The 22,943-nt window shown below is 37.9% G+C and overlaps 1 protein-coding gene across 1 annotated transcript in view; it reads left to right on the plus strand.

The window, feature by feature from the left end:
* SIPA1L1 (signal induced proliferation associated 1 like 1) overlaps positions 1-22,943 on the plus strand; it is a 355,546-nt gene that overhangs the window by 17,245 nt on the left and 315,358 nt on the right. The window contains exons 4-5 of the mRNA XM_036252572.1: positions 11,219-11,314; positions 11,632-11,820. The gene's annotated coding sequence lies outside the window, so the exon portion shown is untranslated. The remainder of the gene's footprint in view (positions 1-11,218; positions 11,315-11,631; positions 11,821-22,943) is intronic.

Below are 22,943 nucleotides of genomic sequence, written 5' to 3' on the forward strand. Positions count from 1 at the left end.
TGTGGAAAATTTGGAAACTATAAGAAAGCTCGAGGAAGAAGAAAAAAGTCATCCACCCTTCTATCACTCAAGGAATATCATCACCATTAACATTTTTGTGTTTCCTGTCTTTTAAAAATGACTTCTAAAAATAAGCAAAACACGGAGATCTGTTCAGTAAAAGGGGGCTTTAAGGTGAAATTCAATGGGGAGAAGGACACGGCCCCCAGAAAACAGCAGTGTTTGCTCCATGGGGGACTACGGCATCCAACACAGTGTGGCCTTAGGGAAGGTTTCTGGGATTTCTCAGGAAGAAAACATTGGGGAACAAACCAGCAGCAGTATTAACCTTATATTTCTCTGTGCATAGTTTCCGACTCACAAGTGTGTTGTATTCTGAAACTTTGTAAAATGGTAGTTGGCATTCCAAATGCTTTCTCGAACATTTTATTTTAATCTATTCTAGATGAGTAAAACAGAGCCTGCCCTTTGGGATGGGATGCGAGACATGATTTACAAATTACTGTGTGTCCACTGCATGGCCATGGTTTAAGGCTAGGAGAGGTTCCTAACAGGAGCAAGAAAAGAAACAATTTTTTTTTCTTTATTGATTTTAGAGAGAGAGGAAGGGAGAGGGAGAGAGAGAGAGAAACGTCCATGAGAGAGAACATTGATTGACTGCCTCCTGCATGACTCTCGCTGGGGATTGGGCCCACAACCTGGGCATGTGCCCTGACCAAGAATCGAACCAGTGACCTCTTGGTGCATGGGTCGATGCTCAACCACTGAGCTACACTGGCTGGGTGAAACAATTTTATTTTTGAGCGTCTGTTATGTACTAGCACCTTTTTATAGTAAATTGTCTCATTTTATTTTTATAGTGGGCATTTGAGGAAGGGATTTTCCTCATTTTTCTTTTTTTTCTAAATTTTTTTATTTATTGATTTTGAAAGAGAGAGGGAGAGGAATGGAGAGAGAGAGAGAAGAAGGGGGGGAGAGAGAGAGAGAGAGAAACATTGATTTGTTGTTTCACTTAGTTATACATTCATTGGTTGATTCTTGTATGTGCTTTGACCAGGGATTGAACCCACAATCTTGGCGTATTGGGACAGCATTCTAATCAGCTGAGCTACCCGGCATCTGGCTTGTTGGCAATCCTACTTTTAGAAGATAGAAGTAGAAATTGTGATGATTCATGCTAAGAACTTTGGGTGAAAGTGGCTGTTTCTTCACAATGGAAGAGAGTCTTATGGCCTAGATTTTCAGACAGAGATTTGATAAAGCTCAGAGAAAAGAAAGTGTCCCTCCAAGGCCAGCAGAACTGTAAACAGGAGTAGGGTTTCATGTAGATGGGTGGGAAGCTTCAAGAAACAGAAGTTATGACTGTACAATTCCAGGTCATACTAAAAAGCAAAAGTGTGGCCCGCTTCTGAAGAAGCCAGGTTAAAAAAAAAATAGCTATATTGATATCTAATTCACATACGTTATACCTAGCCCGTTTGAAGTGTACAATTCCATGGTTTTTAGTGTATTCACAGCTGTGCGCAGCCATCACATGTCAGTTTTAGAACATTCATTTCCTCAGAAACGCCATGCCCTTGGCTCTCACTTCCCTCCCTAACCCCCTCCCCCCCCACTTAAGCAACCACTGATGTACTTTCTGTCTTTAGATTTGTATATTTTGGATATTTCATGTAAATGGAATAACACAGTATGTGGTCTTTGTGACTGGCTTCTTTCACTTAGTATGATGTTTTCAAAGTTCATACATGTATCAGCTCTTAAATTTTTATTGCTGAGTAATATTCCATTGAATGGCTATATAACATTTTGTTAATTCATGAATTGATGGACATTTGGGTTGTTTTCACTTTTTGGGTATTGGGAATAATGTTTGTGTTCATGGATAAGTCTTTGTGTGCACGTGTTTTCATTTCTCTTGGGTACATACCTATGAGTGGAATTGCTGGCTTATGTTGTAACTCTGTGTTTAACCTTTTGATGAACTTCCAGACTGTATTCCAAGGTGGCAGTCCCCTTTGTCCTCCCACTAGCAGTGTGTGGAGCCTTCCGTGTGTCCGCGTCCTTGCCAGTACTTGTTGCTGTGCTGGCTTGTTCTTGTAGCTGTCCGAATGGGTGTGGAGCAGTATCTCGTTTACTTTGCATTTCCTTTGTAAAAAATAAAATTTAAAATAATTTTTAAATAAACTATTCCTTTTTAAATAATTTATTTTCAATTACAGTTGACATATTAGTTTCAGGTGTACAACATAGTGATTAGACATATAATTTATGAAGTGATCACCCTCACAAGTCTAGTTCCCATCTGACACTGTACACAGTTCTTACAATATTATTGACTATTTCCCAGGCTGTACTTACCTCGCCATGGTTTTAAAATTGACACTTTACATATCTTAATCCCTTCCCCTTTTTTATTCATCCCCCAACTTCCCTCCCATCTGGCTGATGTGCATTTCCTTAATGAGTAAATGACGTTGAGCCTCTTTTCGTGTGTTTATTGGTTATTTGTATGTTTTCCTTGGAGAAATATCTATTCAGATCCTCTTACTAAGAAATTATTTGTCTTTTTATTATTATTTGAGTATAAGAGTTGTTTATATACCCTTGATACAAATCTTTTATCAGATATGTGATTTGCAAACATGTTTTCCTATTCTGTGGATTCATTAATTTTTTTTTTTTAAATCCTCACCTGAGGATATGTTTTTATTGATTTTTAGAGAGAGAAAGGAATGGGGAGAGAAATACTTCCTCTATACACCCCGACCTGGGATTGAACTCATAACCTGGATATGTGCCCTGACTGGAAATTGAATCCACCATCCTTTGGTGTATGGGATGATGCTCCAACCAACTGAGCCACCTGGCCAGGGCATCTTTTTACTTTTTATAGGAAGCTAGATTTTTAAGTGGTGTACAAAAGAGAAAAGGGCATGTAATAATCATGGGAACAAAAGAATAGGCTGAATGGTTGAATGTGGTTGGATATGGACATGTTTTGAGAGCAGGGCTGACAGGATATGCTCAAGGTCTGGATGTGGGGTGTGAAAGAGAGGAGTCCAGAATGCATTAGGTTTTATTTTATTTTTGCTTTTTTCCTGAGCAACCGGAAGGAGGGAAGTTGGGATGTGGGAGACAGGAAAGGCAAAGAAAATCTGGAGGGAGTTAATTGTACCCAAACTTTTGCATTTTATGTATGCAATAAAAATTTTTTTTAGCATTTAAAAAGAAAGACCATTTGAATACCCCCAAAATGGGGGTGGGGGAGGACATCATCATCTCAGAATAAAAGGCAACCTTTTAAATTGGATAAATTTAGCTTTATGAAATACTCACGGACAGGTTCTTTCTCTCGTTTCTCTGAGGACCTACAAATGCTGGTATTGCTGTGCAGACCAGCTTTGGGGATCACTGATTTGTAGCGTTATGTATACATCCTTTGAGTTTGATACTAATAATAAATGAGCATCATGTCTGTCCTGAAACTTGCAGTAAGATTGATTGAGGTTAGAGTCTAAATATGAGAAACCATAAAAAACTTCAGAGTAGGCCATGTGTCATTTCTAGCCCAGAAATACTTCATTTCTTAAAAACAGAGAGCCAGATGCCTTCAAAGAACACATATGGTACACGTGCAGTCATAGTAAAGCTGATACTCATCTTGGTAACGTCTCTGCTAACAGGCTCTATGAAATCATTGTTTCTAAAATTTTGTTTTGAAGTAGCCAAGCTCTAAGTTTTCTTCGGCAAATTGATCTGCCTTGTTTGAGGGGCAAATATAGCTGTGTTTTAACTTTTGGGTATACCACCCCCTCCCCTGCCATTGTGTGTGTGTGTGTGTGTGTTTTTAAACAAGGGATTTTCTTTCTTTTTTAAAAATAATTTTTCTTTATTGATTTTAAAGGGAAATGGAGAGAGAGAGAGATATCGATGAGAGAGAACATTGATTGGCCGCCTCCTGCATGCCCCCCACTGGGGACCAGGCCCACAACCTGGGCATGTGCCCTGACCGGGAATCGAACTGATGACCTCTTGGTGCATAGGTCCAAGTTCAATCAATGAGCCACACCAGCTGGGCTCCTTAGCCATTGTTAAAGCTCAGTGCACTTCGGAGTATTTGGTGAAAGTCACTGGGGGGAAGTGGTACTGCAGTAACAAAGGTGGAGCTGAGTGCCGTGACCCAGAGCTTGGCTCGCACTAGCAAGCAGACTTGTCTGGAGTCCCCGTTGAGGTGTACTTGTGCTTTCCTTTGGTCGAATACCCATCTCCTCTTTGGCAGAGCATTGAGACGCCTCTCAATGAGTGTCACTTTCATTAATTGTCTTCAGAAGTGTGAAAGTGTTGCCTTTGAGTATTACCTGAGAAATATTGTGTGCAGTTAGATAGTACAGAGTAATCTGATTATTCAGTGATATCAAATGCCCTTTGTAAAACTCTGTGACCATGTTAAAGAACAATATTATTAACAACTTTCCCATCCTTGCCAACCGGTTCTATGCGACTTAATGTCTTTTCCCCAAGAAGAGAACTTGAACATGCAGACTCACTTCTCAGCATTTCCCGTCTGCTTTTGGTGTTAGGTAATAGTGTCGTATTGTAGTTGCCTGATGTGTCTGTGGTTTTAACTTGATTGTCTTGCCCTGAGGGATTGGAGAAAATAAGTGAAAAGTTCATTGCTGCTTTGTGAATCAAGCTGTGCCTTGGCACAGAGCGCTGATCATTTTGGCACTGAATCACAGCATTAGATCACCTTGTCTGCAGTTCGGTGCTACCTAACACTGTAGGATTCTCCATAAACTTGAGCTGGTAAAAAAAAAAAAAAGTGTTGTTTATTGTATTCTATTCTCAAATATCTTGCCAAGTTACTGTCATCAGACTCTTTATTGATAGAAAATTAGTTAGGCAAAAATCATTTTCTTCTCCTTGCATAGAAGAGGTGATGAAACTTATGAGAAAGTACATATAAGGAAAGGTTGGAAGTGTTGATTGTGGATTTGAGCCCTGGCTTGAAACAAAGAACTCTTGACTTATAGTGGAATGTTCTATGTATCACTTGTTTCTTTCAGTCTTAGCTTTTGTATGTGAAGTAATGAAAGGAATATGTGCTCCGTGAATCGGTCAGGGTTTTTGGTTCCAGATACTAAGATCTAGTCTAGATAGTGTAAGCACAAAGGGATTTATTAAGGGGAATACGTAGCTTAGCAGATCATCAGGAGAGCTGAAGAAAGACGGAGGCTGAGTTTCTGGGAACGGTTGCCAGTATACTGCACTGTGGAACCCGCCTTCCTAGGAGCTGCTGCCCCTGCTTGGGTCAGAAGGATGCTCCAAATCGGGAAGCCAGAGCCAGAATCACTTCACTTTTGTCTGCCAGCAGAGTGGTTGTCACACACTCTGCCACCTTGCTTCTTTCCCCAGGTACTCCATTCTGTAAGGAGACTTCTGTGGTATGTCTAGTTGGCAGAATATAATCCATAAGTTTCCCTGTACTAAAGGGTAGAGAGGCAGGAAACATAATCCTCCCATCACTGATTTATTTATTTATTTGTTTTTTACATTCTGGGCTTGACACAGTAGGAAACTATTCAACTGTGGTGCTCATTAGAGTACAATTTTGAAATAATAAAACTTTTTTGTATCCAGTGAATACTTGGACATTTGTTCTTGAGTTTTAAGGAAAATGAATCACATAAGTAAGAATTTTATTCAAAACTACACTTGGGGAGAAAACACACAGTGAGCATGTCTAATTATAGATGTAACTTTTAAGGAAACCTACTGTTTAAAAACACTTTTAAAAATTAGAGGTGGTAGTGTTTAAAGAATGTTTAAAACCCTAGCAATTCGTGCTGTGTCATTGTAGAATTGCCATATTAATTTAATAAGAGTATGTTGATAATGAAGCCAAGACACGAATACTTTCCTTTTGCAGGTTGTTTTTTCTTTGGTGAACTAGTCAAAACCCATTCTTGTGCATCTGAGCTTTTGATCAGAGAGAGAGAGTCGAGAGTATGTGGATGGGTCAGTATACATTTATTACTGTTATTAGAAGAACAAGGTAAAATGTATGGATCTGTGATAGTGGGTTAGCAAATTACAAAGGATACGTTATTATAATTTTTAATATGTGGTTATTCAGTGAAAGTTTTATTTTTCTGAAATGAACTTGGCCCTAGAAGGGACTTGGACATCACATGGTCCAGTACCCTAATTTTGTAGCTGAGGAAATGGAAGCCTAGGGGGAAAGGTTAGACAGGTGCGAGGCCTCCTGACTTCACAGCCTGGTGTTTTCCCACGAAACCTCTAGGAAAGCAAAAGTTTCTCCACAGCTAGTGCCTCTTGGGTTCACTTGACATTTAAGTCTTGATATAGTAGTTGGGTTGTCTTTGTGGCATTGATGTTGGTTGGATGACATTGGTGTGCTTGTATATGTCAACTGAATACTTGGAAATTTGTTGTTGAGTTTTAAGGAAAATGAATCACAGAAGTAAGAATTTTGCTTAAAACCACACTTGACTGGGGCGGGGGATTGGAAATGCACAATGAGCATGTCTAATTAAAGATGAAAGTTTCACTTGGCACATACACCAAGCTACAAAAATGAAGGGGGTACATACAGCTCTCTTCTGGGCTGTTCATAAATTTGCTCATATACAACTATTTGAATAAAGCATTCCTCATTGCATGCATAGTTAGTACAAGGTCAAAATTACTAGGGAACTTTAGTCTGGCTCATTTGTCACCTCCTCCAAGTCTGTGCTCAGAGCTTTCGCAGTGTCGTACCCTGGCTTGTTCTGTTTAAGATTGCAGCCCATCTTCTCTCCATTTATTCCTGAACCCCTTTATTCTGCCATCCTGGCCTTTTTCTTTTTAATAACACATATTCCCTCTAACATTATATTGTGTAGGTCCCATAAAATTTGTCTGTATATTATGTTTATTGCTTATGGTATATCTCTTCCAGGCTACAAGCTCCATAAAGGCAGATTTTTCTCAGTTTGTGTATCCTTAATATGTAGAATAAGTAGTGCCTGCCCTATAGTAGATACTCAATAAATGTATGTTGAATGAATACACTTGGCAAAAGCAGCTACTCTTTAGGATTCCTACTAGTAAAAAAAAAAGTAGCGCTTTTTTCTTTTTTTTTTTTTTTGTGGTGGTGTTAATTCTCACCAGAGGGTATATTTTCATTATTTCCATTAATTAATTTTTTTTTAAGAGACTAGTAAAAAGACAGATTCTCAACCCCAGTTAATATTTTATTCATGAACTCATTGGGGATGGCAGAATCATCAGTTGAAATGTAAAGAAAATAAGTGTGTGAGTTATGTTATATACAGTATTCTGGCACTACCTTGCTTTTTTTTGCCAATAAATGAGGAACTTGGATCCAGATGAAAACAATTATTAAATTTTCAGATATTATCTGTGGAACACATTGTTTAGTTATTAAAATTTAGATTACTACATGATAAAAATGCACACAGAGTTTTACATCTACAGACTTGGAAAAGTAGCTGTTTTTTGTGTGTGTGTGTGGTGGTGGTAATTCTCACCAGAGGGTATATTTCCATTAATTAATTAATTTTTTTTTTTTTTTTAAGAGAGTAGAAGGGAGGGAGGGAGAGAAAGATAGAGAAATATCCATGAGAGAGACACATTGATTGGTTGCCTTCCTTGTGACCCTGACTCTGACCCCGACCAGGGCTGGGGATTGAACCCACGACCTAGGTACGTGCACTTGACTGGAAATTGAACCCACGACCCTTCCGTCTGTAGGCTGATGCTCTAACTGCTGAAGCAAACAAGCCAGGTCTACTGTAGCTGGTTTTAAACAAATGATTTAGGTTTTCTTTCTTTCTTTCTTTCTTTTCATTTATTTATTTTTATTTTCAACATTGTGGCAAAAACAAACAAGTAAGAGTATCAAGGTCCTGAGGCAATGGGGAGGGAAGAGGCAGGAACCAAGGTCTCTGTGGAGTGGAAAAATGCTTCTGCAGTCATCCAGATGTGAAAGTACATTCTGAACCTTTCTGGAAAAGCTGAGACATGAGACAGAGAGGTACATTTCATGAAATTAAAGTCTATAATGTTCTAAAATTTTCATTTAGCGAAGCTGGTGGTAATCGCTTAATAACTAAATTGTTTAATAACTAAACAATGTGTTTAGTAAGTTCTAGGGCATAATGTAGTTTATAATGGCTATTTTTATTATATAAAGGTATATTTGACTTTTAGAATTCAAGGGAAATAAAGATGAGACCCAGTGTCTTAGGAAGATGTTAAGTCCAAAACTTAAATGAGTTGCGTAACATCACCCAACAAAGTCAGAACTGGTACTAATTTTTGTCACAGATTTTCACTGAAGTATCCTTAATAGGAGAGGTGTGGATAGACCTGTCTCTGGAGGTAATCCAGGGAACAATTATGAGTTTGTGTAGAGATTTACATTTTATCTTAACATTTTAAAAAATTTATGCAGATTTTTATTCTATACAGATTATTTATGGCTTTCTCTTTTTATGTGTATAAGCATGTGGTGGTTCTTCTTTTTGTTGTTGTTGTTGTTTTGTGTGTAAGAAATGTGCTTATTTAAGGAATTGTCATTTGGAACTTGAGGAAATGAGCAGAATGAAACATCACCTTAGGTTGTTGTCTTAGAAGTGTTAAAAAAATCAGAGTTTTAAAGAACATTACAGCAACCCGGCCGGTATGGCTCAGTGGTTGAGCATTGACCCATGCACCAAGAGGTCTCTGGTTCGAGTTCCAGTCAGGACACATGCCCAGGTTGTGACCCCGGATCCCCAGTGGGGGGCATGCAGGAGGCTGCCAATTGATGTTCTATCTCTCTCTCCCTCTCCCTTCCTCTTTCTCTAAAATCAATGAAGGAAGAAAAGAAAAGAGAACAGTACACTAGGGAAATAAATCAACTTGATCTGTTTTGATGTTAAATATATTATATGAGAGGAAATTAATAACAGTTCAGTGAAAATACCTTATGTAGAAAATATTTTAAATCTTAATTTGAGCCCTGGCCATTGTGGCTCAGGGTTAGAGTGTTGGCCCACATGTTAAAGGGACCCAAGTTTGATTCCTGGTCAAGGGAGTGTGTGCCTGAGGCAACCAATTGATGTGTCCCTCACATCAATGTCCCTCCCTCCCTCCCTCCCTCCCTCTCTCCCTCCCTCCCTCCCTTCCTCTCTCTCTAAAAAAATCAATGGAAAAAAATATTCTCAAGTGGGAATTAACAAAAAAAATACTAATTTGAGTAGACAGGGTTATTATTTTTGTCATTTCAACATTCTGTGTAAGTGAACTAAGATACCATATTTTGTATATTTTTGCTAGAGGTAGTGGTTTGGAAGTGATCAGATGTTTTAAAAAGAGAGGGGGTGGAGATATATGATTTGTGTAGATAATTTGTACATAGTTTCTCCTAACCATGAAATTAGACCATACTTGTATGGAGAAAGACAGCCAACCCCTACCCTACCCCTTCACCAGCAGGGAAGACTCTGAAGGTTTTTACTTCTTAGTCCTTTGTGTAAATCATTTCTTTTTAAATACATGGTTAAATGAGATTTGTCATGCAACTGAGTTACTACTTTATTTTAATATATTCCAAAATATATTTTTCCCAATTGATTAGAGAACAGGGTGTCATAGGAGGAACACTGTGCTCCTGTCAGGAGATTTTGACTTAGTGTTGCTTGTAGAAGGGGGGTTTGCAGTGGCAAATGGGACATTGAGGTCTCCTCCAGCTCTGAAAGCTCATGATCTGTATTTGCTCATGATCCACTCAGTGCCTCCATGCACACATTTTCTAAAATTAAACGTACAGTTGTACGTATTTCATTGTCTCCACACAAAATAGTTCCCTTGAGATGAATATTTTGGGAGCCCACGCCCCTTGCTTTAGTCTGGTCAGTGGGTTTTCCTGCGTGGCTACCAGAGGAATCAGGCAAAAACGTGCTGAGCAGTCACTGGTGGCTCAGGAAGGGTCCTTCTCTGCTAAGCAGGGAGAACTCGATGAACCTCTTAACAATTCCAGACAGCCTCCTAAGACATGAGGAATTTTCGTGTTGGGCCTGGAATCTTCAATGAACAGTTTCCACCCCTGAGCAGTTCGTCACTTGGAGTCCTAATATTAATGTCAGAAATAGCCATCTGAATTTTTATTGCCTTCTGTTTGCAGAGTTTTTGTTGATTGTAGGTGTAAATGTCAGAAGGCCTTTGCAGACATGTATACAGCAGGGCCTCAGTGTTTTGTTGTAATTAATGAGATGCTTAGAAACTTAACCTTTATTTATATCATTTAGCTTGTGGCAAACTTGGTTGCATTATATGTCATTTCACTGAAAGCTGCAGAACCTATCGACAACACTACCACGATTGTTTTACCATGTTTTACCACGCGTCTGCACATACCCGCAGTCCTTTTCTCCTGGAAGGCGTGCTGTTGTGTGTGTTTTCAGTTGAGTGTGTACCACACCAGCCAGTTTACTAGCTCTAGGTGGAGATGCAGAAATACCCTACTGAATTACTGGATTCTTATTCCAGTCTGGCAGTTATGCTTAGAAGTTCATATGTGGTATGTGTTGGCAGGCACGTCTTGGCGAATGGTGAGTGACGTGGGTGGGGAAGAGTGCGGCCGTGGTTTAGATGACTGGGCTGGAAGCCCCTGCTCCACGGTTACGCTGCTCGTGTCGCTTAGTACCCAACGGAGATCTCTAGTCAGTTTTTAGAAATCAGAGCTCCAAAGTCAGAGATAGTTCTAAAGCCCCTGCATTATTTTGTGATTTTGTTTTCTTTATTTTTCACATACTCTGGATTTGAGTTTTGAGGAACTTGGCAGTTTGTTTAAACATGGTCTATATGGAATAAACTAAAGTACTGCATTACAGTCTGACCGTGAGGCTGAAGAAAGCCTGTGTTCCTCTTTGATCTCCCTAAGGTGTGACAGTATTAGAGCAGATGCAAGGCAGGTTTGAGCTTCCGTTGTGTGAAAACTTCATCAGCCAGTTGGCTGACTCTTGGTGGGAAGACAGGAAGAACCACCCACATTTTCCCGTTTGGATTTGAGTCACAGAAAACAGGTTTCCTACAGAAACCACTTGGCTTCAAGTGTACGGAAATTTCATCTTTGATCATAGTGATGGTTTTGTCTTCAGTGTGCATGCATTTTAAATTAAGTGTTTCCCCTCTTTTTAATCCATAGGTTCAGTTTCAAATTTGAATCTTCTGTAGAACTGCCTGTAACCTAATTTCCAAGATTTAAATGTAAGAGGTAGACCAAAAGGACTGTACGGATCAGGTAAGGATCTAATTTTACTTTATCCTAATAATACTCAGCTACTTTGGTAGAAATCTAGACTTACCTTTACCCCCTTTCACATGCATAGAAGGATAGGTGCATTTTTTAAAAGGTGGCAAATTGAATTCTCCAGACAGGTTTTCACCTGTTTGGGATTACCTAAGAGGTGTCAGTGGGGTTGTCTACTTAGACATTTAGAGAAGCGATATGTGGTGGCAGTCCATTTAAAGTGGCTTGTAAAACAATGTTTAAGGTTTTCCTTTTTTTTTGGGGAAGGAAATCATCCTCTCCTCTAATACCTGCCATTTTTCTTCCAGATTCATCAGTTGATCTATCACCTATCTATCTATCCATCCATCCATGTATTTATATTTAAAACTTACAGACATGTGTGGCTTTAAGGTTAATGTCTCTACCTTCGTGGCATCCCACAGTACTTACAATAATTCTGGCATGAGAAGATGAGAGAACAAGATCTGTACTTGAAATAATTTACAATTTACAGGGTTAGTACTTAGACATGAATTTTCCCCAGGAGGAAAGGGAACTGTGTAGACTGGAAACAAACACCTCCCTCTGACACCCAAACAAACAAACAAACAAAACACCCCACATTGATTGCACAGAACAAATTGTGTTAAGTTGGGATTATCATAGTGTTTCTGGATGCAAATGAAAGCACATTTCAGAGAAGTAATATATCGGCTTTTTAAGCAATTATCTAATTGTCTTAATTGATTTTGAGGTATTGAGTCACTTCTGAATTGGTTTCTATACCTCTTTAGGATGGTGACTTTCCAATTTTAAAATGTGTGAAACTCAGTTTTAAATTAATGGCATCGTCTGAAGAGGGGCAGTAGCAATTGAGCAAATAATCCAAAAATCACTTATCAGTAATGCATTGTAGGATGTCCCTTGCAGCAGATTTAGTTCCCTAATTTTATTACCAGTTAACAGGATTTAGTCTATAAAACATTAGCACACCAGCAAAGAGCACAGTGAAGAGAAACTGGCTTGGGATTTGTAACACACTACAGATAATGTGTGGACAAAATTTCTTTCCAGTGCACCCTGGGATCAGCCTTAATCAGAGCTTTGTAGTAACTTCTCAACTGATTTCCTTGCACCAATCTTTGTAAAGTTGGGTCTTGTTACTCTTTGCTTAGAATACTTCTACAGCAGTATTATCTTCTGCTATAGATAATACTCCCCACTGTCTATAGCAGTGATTCTCAAACTTTTTGGTCTCAGAAACCGTTTATACTGTTAAATTATTGAAGCCCTAAGAGAGGGTTTGTTTAGGTTGGTTATATTTTTCACTATTTACTGTGTTTGAAATTAAAACAGAAGAATTTAAAACATGAGAATATATAAACTTAATTTCCTAAGTTAAGAGTGGTGACATCATGGTCATGCAGCTTCTGGAGAACATGGTACACTTACGAGAAAATGAGAGTGAGAAAGGCAAGTAGCACGGTATTATTTTTAAAGGTTAGATTTATTGAGGTATAATATACAAAGTGAAACCCACCCTTTTTAGTATGCAGTTCTTCCCTGGGTTTTGACAAACATATATGGTAGAGTAACCACAATGAAGTTATAGAACATTTCTATTTCCCCAAAATGTTCTCCTACCCTTAGCCTCAGTACCTTTTGACCTATTTTCTAGTCTTATAGTTTTGCTTTTGCCTAAATGTCCTAAATAGAATTATATGGTCTATAGCCTTTTGAGTCTGGCTTTTTTCATTTAACATAATGCACTTGAGGTTCCTCCATACTGTTGTGTGTATCACTAATTTATTCCTTTTTATTGTTGATTCGTATTCCAATGTATGATTTACCAGCTGGGTTGTTTCTAGTTTTTGGTGGTGGTGTGTGTTTTATTAGTATTATCATTAAAATAGTTTTAACTGCCCAGTTGATGTGGCTCAGTAGTTGAGCGTCGACCCATGCAAGAGGTCGCCCATTCGATTCCCGGTCAGGGCACATGCCCAGGTTGTGGGCCAAATCACCAGTGGGGCACGTGCAGGAGGTGGCCAATTGATGTTCTCTCTCATCGATGTTTCTGTCTCTCCCTCTCTCTCTCTCTCAAATCAATAGGGGGAAAATAGTTTTGACCTCACAGATCCCCTGAAAAGGTCTTGGGTACCTCCAGGATCCCGACACCTCTCTCTCAGAACCTCTGGCTCTCCTGAATACTTGCCTGGGTGTGATGTACATGCCAGAATCTAGCCCAAAGTTCTCCTCTGTGCAGGCCTAAGCTCTCTTCTCACCATGAGGCCTACGTGCCTTCTGACCCACCGCTGGGTTGGTCACCACCGTCTTTTGCTGCTGCTTCATTTCCCCATTGCTCAGTAGTTATTTGAGGATGTGATAGTTTTCCAACTTCTTGAGGGCAGTGCCTTTCCTCTCCATCCCAAGCACATGCCCTGCACATAGGTGATGCAATACATGTTTGAATGAAAAAATAATAATTTCTTTACATTTGTAAGGCATCTATTGTATACAAGAGGCTTTCCCATGTAGCATTCATCCCTCATTTCAACTCTGCCTCACACAAATGATTTTTATATCTCACTTTTATCAGATAAGGATATTAAGTCTTAAAGTTGTGGTCTTAACCAAGCTGCACCTTAGAATAACCTGGGGAGCTTCTAATAAATGTGCTTTTACCTCACCAATTAAATGTTAATCTCTGGAGGTCAGGCCTGGTTCTCAATATTTTAAAATATATCACTGTGGAATCTGATGCACAGCCACAGAAAAGTGTGGTGTAGAGTTTGATTTACCATGAAGTCTTAGTGGTGATGTAGTCAAGACTAGAACCAAGGTCTTTGATTACTTCTCTAAGGCCTTTTTCCTCCGTGCTGGGAACTTGTGTGTGGCTCTTTCATGCGAACAGAAGCGCTACAGAGATTGAGAGAGCTGTGGTGTAGGTGTCAGCGTTTGCAATTTGTGGAGATGCTGTAGCCTGAAGACCAGGACACTGGATTTAGAGTCAGGAGGCCATGTTTCCATTTTGGCTCTGCATTTATTAATTGTGAACTAATAAATACTTAAGTCTGTTCTCACGTTTAAAATAAGGATACTACCTTAATTTCTAGAAGCTTATTGTGGGGATCAAATTAGGTAATGTGTTAAAGGATTTATTTAAAAGATTACAAGATCCTTTTGTAAACTATAGTATTTTCTAAAACTTATTTTTTACTTGATTTTAGACTAGTGTGTTTATTGGCTAACTTTCCTTGGGGTTCATAAATTACACAAATAATGCATAAATACAGTCTTGCTGAAATAGTCAAATAACAGAACTATGCAGAGTAAAACCAAGAGGTCACCACCATTGGTTGCATATTTTCAATTCTTTGTGTATTTATTTAAGTGCATAAATATGTATGAATGTGACATGTTATTTTATGGTTGTCTAAACAAAGAGTCATACTTTATATGTTTTGTGGTTATTTGAACTTGATAACATGTCTTAGATCATTCCATATTAGTATACATAAATCCTTTTCATTTTGTTTATTGCTGCTTAATTTTCCCATATATTTTCCATATTGATAGACATTAGCCTGTTTCTAAATTTTTACTTTTGCAAAAAATGCTAATGAACATTCTTAGCTCTTTCTTATTAAAATATTAGTTAATTTTTATTCAAAACATTATCCTCCCTGGTTGGTGTGGCTCAGTTGGTTGGGCATCATCCTGTGCATTGAAAGGTTGCAAGTTCGATTCCCTGTCAGGGCACATGCCTGGATTTTGGGCTCGATCCCAGGAGGAGCCTATAGATGTTTTGCTCACATCGATGTTTCTCTCTCTCTCCAAAAATCAATAAAATATCTTTAAAATTTTTATCCTGTTTTCAGGATATTGAGAGATGAAGTAGTATGTCTTGCTTATGAAATCTTAGACATTTGATGCTCAAGTCAGAACAGAACTTAAATTTTTTTAAAAATTTGTGGTAAAATATACTAGATCTTGGAGAAATTATTCATATGGTTTTTGTAAAATTGGCTTGCTTTATTTATTTATTTTTTGTAGTCTCATTTCACTCTTTGGATAGACTTTTAAAGAGCAGTGTGTGCGTTGCTCAGTTTAACTCCTTTAGATGTGATTGCTACATACTTTTCCCTTTAATAATAGCAGCAGCACAGCAGTATGGCCAGTACTGTTTACGTGGGGCCCTGTGCTGAGAATTTCTTGTATACACCTTCTCATTTCTTCCTCTCAATAACGCAATGCTGTTGGTGGTGTTCTCCAGGTTAGGCATTTAGAAATGAAGAATCAGAGATGTCAAGTCACTTGTGAAGGTTAGATACAGGATTCAAAGATTCTGCTTCCAACTATGGTGTCAGGATTTCGCAGAATCTGAGGTGGTACTCTGCATCTGTGGCATCATGCTTACTTTTTAAATTAGTTATATTTCTGTATTTTGCTTTGTAATACTAATAATAATTTAACAAATGCAGAGATAGAATATGCTTTGGAGCTCTACTTTATAGAAAGTATTTATAATAAAAGCAATATACTAATATAATATAATACAAGCAAATTCTTTTTTTAAAAGTTGAATTTATTGAGGTGATATTGGCTGGCAAAACCATATAGGCTTCAAGTGTACAACTTAACAAACATCCTTTGCACCCTGCATCATGCACCCACTGCACCAAGCCGAGTCCCTCTTCGTCTCCATTCCCCTCTCCACCCTTTGCCCACCTCCACCTACCCTCCACCTCCCTTTCCTTCTGGCTGTCACCACACTATTTCTGTGTCTATGTGTGATCGATCTATCTATCTATCTATCTATCTATCTATCTATCTATCTATCTATCTATCTATCTTCCTAGAAGTGGGATCAATGGGTCAAAGGCAGTTCTATTTTTAATTTTTTGAGGAAAACTCCATACTGTTTTTCATAGTGGCTGCCCAAGTCTGCATTCTCACCAGCCGTACACAAGGATTCCATTTTCTCTACATCTCGACAACACTTGTTGTTTGTTGATTTATTGATGATAGCCATTCTGACAGATGTGAAGTGATATCTCATTGTGGCTTTAATCTGTATCACTTTGAAGATTAATGACATCGAGCATTTTTTCATATGTCTATTGGCCATCTTTATGTCCTCCTTGGAGGAGTATCTATTCAGGTCATTTGCTCATTTTTTATTTGGGTTGGTCTTCTTGGTATTGAGTTGTATAAGTTCTTAATATATTTTGAATATTAACCCCTTATCAGATGTATCATTGGCAAATATGTTCTTCCATTCAGTGGATTCTCTTTATTTTGTTGATGGTTTCTTTTTCTGTGCAAAAGCTTAGTTTGATGGAATCCCATTTGTTTATTTTTTCCATTGTTTTCCTTGCCCAAGGAGATATATTGGCAAACATATTGCTATGAGAGGTGTCTGAAATTTTACTGTTTTCTTCTATGACTTTTATGATGTGATTTACATTTAAGTCTTTTATCCATTTTTAATTTATTCTTGTGTATGGTGTAAGTTGGAGGTCTCATTTTAGTTTTTTGCATGTATCTGTCCAATTTCTCCAACATTTATTGAAGAGACTGTCTTTACTTCATTGTTTGCTCTTGCCTCCGTTGTCGTATCCTAATTGACCATAATTGCATGGGTTGATTTCTGGGTTCTCTGATCTGTTCCATTGATCTTTATGCCTGTTGTTGTGCCAGTACCAGGCTGTTTTGATTACAGTGGCTTTGTAGTATAGTTTGATATCAGGTAGTGTGATCCTTCCAACTTTGTTCTTCTTTGTCAAGGTTACTGTGGCTATTCAGGGTCTTTTTTTTTGGTTCCATATACATTTTTGGAATATTTGTTCTAGATCTGTGAAATATGCCTTTGGTATTTTAATAGGAATTGCTTTGAACCTATAGATTGCTTTGGGTAATATGGACATTTTCATAATGTTAATTCTTTCAATCCTTGAATGTGGTATATGCTTCTTTTATTTGTATCTTCCTCAGTTTCTTTCTTTAATGTCCTATAGTTTTCCAAGTACAGGTCTTTTATCTCCATTACAAGCAAATTCTTATTGAACTTAATAAGAATGGTATTTTGGAGTGAAAATGGCCACTATATGAGGAGATGATTTTGAATTCTGTTTATTAACTAACAGGATGACCTTGCTAAAATAATGCTGTTTCCTCACTGTTAAAGAAAGTGGACTAAATAGTTCACTTTATGCTTAATTTGCCATCAATTCTGAGTAACATTAGTGTGAATAAGATATACCTGTGAGAACATTTGGCAGTGTTCTGGATGAATTGCAAAATAGAATTCTAGTAATATTTCCCCTTACTTGGAATATTAAGGAGAACATTTCCGGAAGGATATGTTTATTCATGAGAAATGAAGGATTAAAATGATTTGTCCCTATTGAAAGTACCAGAAGGGAGATCAAAAATTTTTAAACACTCTGAAATGTATGTTCTTGTCATTTTATTATAGTCATAATTGAGTGTTTTAAGGAGCCATGGGTGGTTACTTCTCCATAATGATTATTATAAATGGAATTAAAAAATATGTTTTTATTTATTATTATAGAGAGAGAAAGGGAGAGAGAAATAGAAACATCCATGTGAGAGAGGAACATCTATTGGCTGCCTCCTGTACGCCCCCTACCGGGGATCAAGCCTGTAACCTGGGCATGTGCCCTGACTGGGAATAGAACTGGGACTTCTCAATTCATGGGACAATGCTCAATCCACTGAGCCACACCAGCTGAGCTTTAAGTGGGATTTTACAGATACATGGTTTCACATATATTCTTTGTGTGCTCCTGTGTCACATTTCACTTGCATGATAAAATAAAATGGATGTTTAAGTGGCATGGACTGGAGTCCATGTGATGGGGAACGTCAGCTTTCTGATCCTTACTCAGTTTCCTTGATAGATGAGACTCCTTTTAAAACTTGAAACATGGTGTCTGAATGGTTGAAACAGACATCATATTGGGTGGGCTCTCAGCCTTACAGATTGAACTCTGTATTTTATTAAGAAGTGAGAGAATGTTTGATAAACCACAGTTCAGACATTATCATACTGTCTCATTTCCGGTTTTTAATTGATGAACATTCTTTACAAGAAATATTTTTGGGCAACACATATTTGATAACTAATTGACAGAAAAGAATGAGTGTGTTGGCTCACCTTCTTGTGTTGACTTGTTCACTAAGAATTGGTCTGGCACTGCAGTATGGGTTTAAGTCACAGGAAGCAACAGTTTGGTAGTGACTTGTAGTTAATATTGATATGTAATAGACTCCAATCAGTAACCTAGTGCAATCTGCTCTAAACAATACATTTAGAAAATGGTCTCAGATTCATTTTTTTCTCCTATTTCTAGACTTGCTAATTTGCTTGGATAGATCCAGAAACCACATTGTACTTTTTTGCCACCTACTTGGGGCTGCTTTCTGAGATGACACACTCCGCCCTTCTGAGGAATTCATTCCTTTTTCCAAAATTTACTATGTTATTTTTATCTATGTTCTGTGCTTAAATTTCCAGCTTTTAGAATTTAAATACTCATGTACATTCTGTCCTAGTGACTAAGGGGCATTATATAAGGACCCCCCCACCCCCTTACTATGTGGACATTACATTCCTTGGCCTAGTATTTGTTTTGCATCTGTATTTCAGTGTAATCCTAACAAGTTCATTCAAGCAGTGGTTGAACTGAGGTTAAGTGGTATTTTGGTTGTTTGGCAGGGTATGACCATAACACTTCTCTTTAAACACAGAATGGCCTGGGGTGACTGTAATATTCAGTTGCATAATCACAGATTACACTTGACAAACACTGGAATGAGTACATGGGTTGAATACATCTTCTGTGAGAAACTGCCCCACAGGATGGAATCTGCCTTAGAAACTATCTGTAGAATTCCCTTGAGATAATTATAATTAATATTATGCTTTTAATTAGAATGTTTTTGATTGGATGGATCTAGGAATAGTTTTTTAGGGTTTCCAGAAAGTTTCCCACCTAACATGTAAAGGAATAGGTTAAAATGTTACCAGTGTTTTAAATACATATTGTATAGATTAAAAACATCCTCCCCACCCCCTTGCCAGTGTGGCTCAGTGGTTGAGCGTCAACCCATGCATCAAGAGGTCGCTGGTTCGATTCCTGGTCAGGGCACATGCCCAGGTTGTGGGCCCGATCCCCAGTGTGGGGACATGCAGGAGGCAGCCAATCAGTGTTCTCTCTCATCAGTGTTTCTATCTCTCTCTCCCTCTCCCTTCTTCTCTCTCTAAAATCAATAAAGAAAAAAAAAATTAAATATATTTTAAAATTATATTTTCTCCTTTCTCTCTCCTCCCTCCTTTCCTGGTATTTTTGTGATTTGAAAACTATTTTTCTAAAGATACCCTCAGAGGTAATTCATTCTCTAGAGACTAGATGGAGTGGGTTTAGAGTCATTGTATTGAAATGAGTGGTAATGTGTCTGTGCGGAGCAACTCTATGGATGTGAGGAATTGCTCTTAGGTAGTCTTGGACAGTACTCCATGTTACTGTGGGCAGCTCAAGAAATGAAATAAGATGCCTATTACAGGGGCCTTTGGGGCATATTATTTATATCTTGAGCCTGATGTGAATATTTTTGAAAAGTTTTTACTTCCTTAATTATTATGTGCAATATTAGGAAATTGGATATATTTGATATGGGACTCAGTGTTTCCATACTCTTAACTTTTACTAATTTTTATTTTTTTAACCACTTGCTTTTTTTTTTATCCTTACCCGAGGACATTTTTCCATTTTTTTGTTCAGATAGAGTCGGAGGGAGAGAGAGAGAGAGAGAGAAACATCGACGTGAAAGGGACATGTCGAGTGGCTGCCACCCAACCATGTCTGGGGACAAACTGCAACCGAGGTATGTGCCCTTAGCAGGAACCGAACCTGGGTCTCGCGGGACCGCAGGCCAACACTTAAACCGCTGAGCCAAACCGGCCAGGGCTAACCACTTGCTTTTTAATTTAAAGTAAGAGTTTTAAATTTTTGTAACTGTTAACATATATTTCTCAGGTATGTTATTCAAGCAGATTTTGCTTGTAATCTTGTTTTTAGAGAAACCAAATTCTGTTGGAAATATTTCCTCTACAGAGGCCCCAAGGTTGGACATTATAGACTTTTTTTGGAAGTATTTATTTATTATTTTAAATTTAATTGGTAGTTTTTAGCTAATAACATGCTTGGTTTAAATAGTATAAAATAGTAGAATAGCTTAAAAGGAGAAACATCATGTGCTCCACTCCTCTTACCGCTCTTCAGAGGCAACTGTTTCCATGCCTTTTTTTTAAAGCTGTTTCTTCTGGCATTTACTGCCATATATCTAAATAATTTACTATACTTCTACAGCTTGAGTTTTCAGTTCTGAACAGTATCTTTTTGCTTCTTTCTACACATGATGAGCATGTAATTCCCTGACTTCCCTTTTCTGTCTGGCTTCCACAGAGCTGCCATTTGGGGACATCTTGGGGATTCCCTTGGGGTTGCTTTTTTTTTTTTTTGAATCTTCTGTTTTCTGGATTCTGTGTTATTATCTTTCTTTGTTCCCTCACTTTGGTGGGAGACGTGTGTGTGTGTGTGTGTGTGTGTGTGTGTGTGTGTGTATACCATTAGCCATACATCCATGAGTGGGATTTAAACTAAGCTTTATTTTCTAATTGTTGGCTGCTACTATGTAAGAACACACTTGATTTTTTTTACATCAAGTTGTATTTTGCAATCTTGATAAATTCATGTATTAGTTCTAGTAGTTCTTTTGTGGATTCCTTGGAATTTTCTACAAAACCGATCATATGATCTACAAATAAGTTTTAATTCTTTGTTTCTGATCTTTATGCTGTTTGTTTCTTTTTGTTACCTTATTGCAATGGCTGGAACCTTCAGTACAGCATTGACTAGAAATTGGTAAATGTGAGTGTTCTTGCTTTATTTTTCAGGAGAAAACAGTGCAGTCTTTCACCTTTAACTGTGATGTTGGTTTTGCAAAAATTGACCTTTCTAAGGAAGCTTATAAGCTTGGGACTTGATTACCCACTGCGACCTGCCCAGTTAGGAAATTATGATCAGTGACTGAAAGTAACCACACGAGATGGTCTGATCATAATTTCCTAACTTAAGTACTATTTTAGCAGCAATGTATAAGTCTTGATGTTTTATTTTTATTGCCATTTGGTACAAAATACTTTCTAATTAAAAAAATTATCTTTGATCCATGAACCCTTTAGAGGTGTGTTGTTCAAATTCTATATATTTGGAATTTTTCTAGATATCTTATTGTTACTTATTTCTAATTTAATTATATTGTGGTTAGAGAATATTCTTTGTGATTCTGATCCTTTAAATTTATTGAGAATTCATAGCTTACCACATGGTCTGTCTTGGTAATGCCCCATGTTTATTTGAAAGGAATGTGTATTCTTTAGTAGTTAGATTTTCTTTTTTTTATTTTTATTTTTATTTTTATTTTTTTTTATCCTCACCCGAGGACATTTTTCCATTTTTTGTTCAGATAGAGCGGGAGGGAGAGAGAGGAAGAGAGAGAGAGAGAAACATCGATGTGAAGGGACACATCGAGTGGCCGGGGACAAACTGCAACCGAGGTACGTGCCCTTAGTGGGAACCGAACCCGGGTCTCTCTGTACCGCAGGCCGACGCTCCAACCGCTGAGCCAAACCGGCCAGGGCTAGTAGTTAGATTTTCAATGAATGTCAGTAAGGTCATGGTAGTTGATAGTGCTGTTCAGATCTTTATCTTTCCTGATTTCTTTTTTGTCTAATTATTCTATCAGTTACTGAGATGGAGCATAAAATCTCCTACTATAATTGTGTCATTGTCTTTTTCTTTCCTTAATTCTATTTTTGCTTCATGTATTTTGAAGTGTATATACATTCATCATTGTTATGTCTTTGTGATAAATTCTCCCTTTTATAATTATAGTGTTCTTTCTTCTCTGGTAACACTCGTTGTCTTAAAAGTTGATTGGACACTCTGTATGCATGGTGGGCTGGTGTTTGTGGTGTTCTACTCGGAGAGATTAGCTTGGGCCTTGCCATTTCATTGGGAGTCCCCCAGTGCCAGTTTCTATTGATCTTTTCTCTCAGGTTGGTCAGTTTCTCTAGAAAAATGTCTTCTAATCTGTAAATTTGAAGGTGGCTGGATGACTACTGTTAACTGATGCTCCATGTTTTCAGTGGAGACTCGTTGCTACTCACCGGGTGCCTGGCCAGATCTCCTCATTAGTTGCATACAGAATAGACCCCAGTCTCATGCTCCCAAGTTGCTTAGTTATTTGGTTAGGGAATTAGTTGGTCCTTTACACAGATCCTAAGACCAATTCCTTTTGTTTTCAGTCTTAACCTTTTACATAGTATCTCAGTTTTGTAGCCTTTCTAGAATTCTGCATCATGAGCAGACTTTTAAATTTTTTTAGCTGAATTTACTTCCTGGTGACCTCTTTACCTCAATTCCAGCAGTTAGGTTTCAGCTTTCTCCAGTTTGCTAAATCAGTTTCCAGTTATGCATTGTCTTCCATCTTTAAGAATGTTGTAAACATCTTTCATATGCTATTATTTCTTCTCCCTTTTTCTTTATTT

This window comes from Molossus molossus, unplaced genomic scaffold, assembly GCF_014108415.1.
Source record: "Molossus molossus isolate mMolMol1 unplaced genomic scaffold, mMolMol1.p scaffold_m16_p_1, whole genome shotgun sequence".
In the NCBI taxonomy this organism is placed as follows: Eukaryota; Metazoa; Chordata; class Mammalia; order Chiroptera; family Molossidae; genus Molossus; species Molossus molossus.